We start from the raw sequence: 5852 nt of genomic DNA on the forward strand, positions 1-5852 counted from the left end.
GAAATAAATCGAAACGCTGAATCTGGAATCCCCGGAACTGCACCGAGTGAGTATTCTTTTATCTACAAGGGTATATAAGCTTCGGCTGGCCGAAGGTAGCTTCCTTTCTTGTTTTTTTTAAATTTGAAAAATCTCGGCCAACAGAACCGCCTGCGCCTACTGAGTTTCGCCCTTTAAGTCACCTTTGCCTTTTTTTTCTCGGTCCCTCTTCGCCAAAAACCACTCAAACTTTTTCGAAATTTAAACTTCGGTTCATTTGGGAGTCATCCGGTCTAGGGAACCAGTTCCATTTTAAATTCAGTGTCCCGACTCCCTGGACTCACGAGTAATCGATGACCGATTATCGACTAAACGCCTATCGTCAACTGGCCTAGTGTAAGCAACCGTGGAATTTGCGAATTTTGTAATTTAATTATAGTTTTCGCACATAACATTGTTATTGATAATTGTAATCGCAGAACAGCATTTGAACAGCGTGGAAACATTGCTGCAATGATGAAAGCAACAACATCCCACGTTACGCTGCTTGAGCATTTATTACGGCAGAAAGCAAAAGGATCTTCTGCAGAAGGCGTTCATATATATAGATCTAAACAGTCATTTAATTAATTCTTTGACACGACCCGCGACAGCAGTAGCTTCTGCGGCGGCACGTCACTGAACAGAATCTGATACGGGGCAGAAACGCCTACAAGAACATTGTGCGCAAGAAAGAGGGAGATGTTCCCTTTTCCAGCAGTCGCCTGTGAATATGGAATGGCCATCTACGGTATAACCAGGAGGTCGCCTTAATGGACGAATGGCGCACGCGAAGCAAACGTCAAGATCATGAAGACAGGGAAGCCCATGTGGCTGCGCTGCAACGACCAATATTTCGCTTCCGATCCTTTCTAGCCGAGCCATTCCATTGGATAAACGAACTGCTACTGCCCTTTATGCGCTTGAATCATCCTCGGAATTCTGAACTATTGCCAGATCATTTGGCATATATCATATATCAAATACCAATCTATACGAAATAAAGTTCATGTAAATATCAACAATAAATGGTTTTAATATTTCCCGCTTCTTATCAGCCTCTTATCAGTCTCGGGTCCAGAAAAATGTTCATGCCTGGTTAATACTGCTTAAATATACCACAAATTTCACTTTCCAGCCCTGTAACGCGACAAATTTCCACCCTCCCCTCCTCACTCCTCGCCTACAAGTTTTGTATGGGATTTGGGCGCGTTAAACGGTAAATGGATGCAAACGCGACGCGTCCATAATGAGCAGAGGGCATTACAGAGCCGTCGCGAACGGACCGACAAGCCGACAGCAGTGACCGAATTTCACGTCGAAAAAGCACAGACCCTACTACGAGGGTGGTCCGATAAGTAATTAGCCTCCAAAAGAAAAACGACAATTTTGGAAAATTGGCGATTTATTTCTCAACGTAATCTCCTTTAAGCTCGATACACTTGACCCAGAGATGCTCCAACTTCTTTAACCCGTCTGAAAAATACGTTTTCTCGAGGTTTGTAGCCGAATTCGACCAATTTGAAACTACTTCGGAATGCGCTTTAACAGCGTCAAACACTGCTCTGAAGTTGTCTCACGGTTGCGTTTGTTTTCCGACGCACAGTGTAAGATTTGGCCAATCTAGCGGGACTTTTGGCAAAGGTTGAACTATTTTTGAGGTCGATGAGCTTTAAGCAGCAGTTTTAGAAATGTTAAACTATTACGAAAACAGGCACAAAACAAAACAAACCATTTTTTTTTGGAAGATAACGGTTTTTAAAGTTGGTCTTTAGAAATGCATGTAAAATTGCACTGGGAAGCGAGCAACAGTCGACAAAATTTAGCCTTATCAATTGCATCGCGTGATCAGTGGGAGCAGCTAAAAGTTATTTTTCCTAGAAACTTTAGACAATTTTTATTCCACTTTCAAAAACAAAAGCATTTTTTTGGGACAAAATTTTTTTTGTTCATTTTTTAAAAAAAGTGACAAAAAGTAAGTGTATTTTTTCATGTTTCTGTTTTTTGGTGGAAAAAAACTTATATTATTCTATCGTATTCTATCCAACCAGAACATACATCCTTCGCATGCATTCATTCTGATTCAGAATTTAAAATAAAATTTTGCCCATATTTTGCCCAAAGACCTTCTATTTAGAAATGAGTGAAATAAGCCGTGCTGCATTTTTCGAGGTTTGGTCGAAAAACATAAAAACCACTCCGCGAGACGCTTTTGTAGCACGCAGTAATGGTGTTTGGCAATGACATTGATCACTCCCAATTGAAATTACACTGTCTTATGAGTTTCAAAACCGATTTGAGAAATCTAGGAGAGAGAAGCCAGGTTTTTTGCTCATAATGCAAGTGGCCTTCAGGTCACATTAAATGGCGAGGACTGTCGCATTGATGTCATTGCTTCCACCTCAAGTACAAAACACAAAAAAGGAAAAGCCAAGAATTGTTGCCTACGGTAGATGTGTAACGAACACGGCAATGTGTGCGGCTATCTGGCAGCGTACTCTGCCTACAGGGTCGACTGTGCTCAGGGAAAATGGGAGTGGGGTTTTGCTACCTAGAGAACCGCGCCGTCACATAAACTTAAATAGTAGACAGAGTAGGGACCATTGACTAACTAAACCAAAGCCCAAAGAACCTAAATTTATATTAAGTGTGAGGAATTTAAGATGTTATGTAATTCCTCTTCAAAACCCACCCAACCTTGCATAGGCTCGCTTTGCGTATGTGGCCAATGCCCTTAATAATGATGCACAGTTACCTCAGGTGACCCAATTGGCAGAGAATTACTTCATTTTACTTTGGATTACTTAATTCATAAAATCGTACAAAAAAACTTAAAGTAAGCTTGCCCATGGCAACTGCTTAGGAGTCAATTAATGTTAACTAGCCCATGGCAAATTTACCATATAATGGGCAGACACTTCAGGTATATTCTTCATTCAAAATTCGACGATTGGTGTTTACGTTAGCAATTAAAAGTAAACTAAATTGTTCTCAACATTTTTACGGGGTGGCTATTTGAACTATAAGTTATGTAAATTGGCTCAGATTGAGGTTAACTTACGATCGGCTATGCCGTACTTACAACAGGAATTCTTTAAATTTCCTTCCAACGCAGTCGACAAGCCTGTGGACGGTGTATGTAAAGGTGGATGTGTTTGCTGTATGATGTGTGTGTGCTGGGTGAACTACAAAGTTTTGTTAGTTAACGGTCAATCTAATGCCAATAATACATACTGTACCCGTTTACTAAGCTTATTGTCTACAAAACTTAAATCTATATATTTTAATACTACAAAAAATGATTGCTGATGCAGTCAGATCGACTGCCAAGATCGGTTGGTGAATCCTTAGCTGAGGGGCAGTAGAGTCGAAAACAAAGAGGCTCCTGTAGGTCGTTGGAATGGCCAACCTACGCTCAGGGTTTAGGCTACGCACAAGTGATCAGAAAAATCTCTGTACAACACGTGTATCGATCTAGGAACTAGAAACAAAATGAATAACTGGCCCAGGCTGTGTTAACTAAGGGTAGTTTATTTACCTAGATGTCCGTACATATTAAAGCGCTCATGGTTTTGCACTAAAAACTACGCGGCTCGGCTCGAGATGTAGGCCGGCTCCACGTGTTGGCGACCAGAGCGGCCAAAAACGAGCACCTGGCGATTTCTCCGAGGCCCAATCCGCACCTTCTAATAATTACCTATTAGTTTTTTTGATTATCGAGGGCTTGATTGGCTCACCTAATTGGTTTTTTTCGACTTTTAGTTGGAGGTTAGGTTTACCGCCAACAAAAAAAAACCCAGCCAGCCAACGTGGAGAATTGGGATCTAGTTGGTTTCTTCGGTCTCTTAATTCCTGATGCGATGGTTGGGGCGGGTGTAAAGCCCGATGTGGTGCGTTTATAGATATACGCCAGAACTTAGCAATCACTTATAAAAACTCGCTTGGAAATCAAACGCGTGTGCTTTGGCCGAAAGATCAGAAATAAGAGAACGAATAACTGCAATGGCCGCGGCAAGCTGCTGTCAATTGTCATTCTGACAAGCAGTGTTGGAAAGTACTAACATATCGTTTGGTATTTTTCTGGGAGCTGAGGTTGCCACAAAGTTGCGGAACCAGTAGCTCTAGTTTTATATTTTAAAAATATACAAAAATCCTTTTCTAATAATTCACACCACTACAGCACAGGATTAATCTTTAGTCTTTACGACAAAGATAAAACCTGAAAAGGGTGTATACTGTTACCAAATATCCTTTGCGTGATATGTTCCTAGTTCCTTGCCATTTAAATCCTCAAGTAAATAGAGTGAGTTTCCTAATCTTTGTTTAACGCGGACTTTTATTTCTACCGGCGCAAGCTTAGCATTAAAGTTGGCGGCGGCATTGCTAAGGGTAAAGTTTCGTTTTATCACTTCGTCTCCTACCTGAAAAGATCGAGGCTTAGATCGGAGGATATAGGAATGCTCATTCTTTTCATACGCTTTGTCTAAATGCTTTTGGAGATCGAAACGTATTGTAGAGAATTGGTCTTGACGGTTTAGTCGTAAGGAGTTTTCATTAAGCAGATTTAGATTTTTGAGTACTTTATAATCTTTTCCGTGACACATCATATGCTGCCCGAAGACAACAAAGAATGGTGACTCAGCTATTGACTGGTGTATATGACGACGCAGAGAACAATTTATACTACTAAGATATCTATCCCATTCTCTCTGATCGGATCGGGTATATGCTCTTAATGCAGCATTGATAGACCTATTAACTCTTTCTGCGGCATTGGACTGTGGCGAATAGGCTGCGGTGCAAGTGTGGGTAATGCCATGCTTAGAGAGAAAAGAAGAAAAGTCATGACTTTTGAATTGCGAGCCATTATCGCTTACTATAACTTCAGGCGTTCCATAACAATCAAAAATTTCTTCTTTGAGGTACGACGTAATGACTTGAGGAGTAAACTTCTTTACGGGTTTGAGAAACGTGAATTTCGATAGATGATCGAGTACTATAAAGATTCCTATATGACCTCTTTTCGTTCTTGGGAAAGGACCAATAAAGTCTATATAGATTCTTTGAAATACTCGTTCGCTAACAATTTGTTGTCCTATTGGTGGTTTAAGTTTCTGCGTGGGATATTTTGATGTCTTACAAATCTCACAGTTCTTGATGTAAGTGCGTACATCCACAACCACACGAGGCCAGTAAAACTTCCTTCGGATGTTTTCCAAACATTTGGAAGATGTGGGTGGAAGATGGCTGATCGTGAGCTGACTTGATTACACCCTCTCTTAGCTCGACAGGAACAACAAGGGGCTCGGACGAAGTGTTAGAGAAACCAACCCTGTGATACAGAAAACCATCTATGACTTGAAAATCGGGTAGTTGAGACTGTGTTAACTTTTCTTTAAGTTGTGAATAGCTAGAAGACTGAAAGTATTCGGATTCCACATCAATTTCAGGGAGAACATCGATATCAATCGTAGCAAGAACATCATCCGATTCAAATGATCTTGAAATGGCATCAGCTACCACATTTTCGCTACCTCGACGATGTTCTATGCTAAAATTAAATCCTTGAAGTTTAAGTGCCCACCGAGCAAGTCTTCCTTGAAGGTCTTGCTGTGTCATGAGCCATCGGAGGCTGGCATGATCGGTCACAACAGTAAATGGATGTCCCTCAATATACATGCGGAATCTTTTAATAGCTAACACTACGGCTAAGCATTCGAGTTCCGTGGTAGAATAATTCTTTTGAGCTCTATTAAGCTTCTTCGACATATATGCAATAGGGCGTTCTATTCCGTTTTCATCACATTGAGCTAAAAGCGCTCCCACACCATTGA

General features: G+C 40.9%; 1 long non-coding RNA gene across 1 annotated transcript; it reads right to left on the bottom strand.

Annotated features, from left to right (window-relative positions):
- Window positions 1-2776: 2776 nt before the first annotated feature.
- Window positions 2777-5260, bottom strand: LOC138912424 (uncharacterized). The gene is made up of 2 exons (XR_011417968.1): window positions 3756-5260; window positions 2777-3704 (listed from the first exon to the last, which is right to left on the bottom strand). It is a non-coding gene; the product is annotated as an uncharacterized lncRNA (long non-coding RNA).
- Window positions 5261-5852: the final 592 nt, after the last annotated feature.

Source organism: Drosophila takahashii, chromosome 2R, assembly GCF_030179915.1.
Source record: "Drosophila takahashii strain IR98-3 E-12201 chromosome 2R, DtakHiC1v2, whole genome shotgun sequence".
Classification (NCBI taxonomy): Eukaryota; Metazoa; Arthropoda; class Insecta; order Diptera; family Drosophilidae; genus Drosophila; species Drosophila takahashii.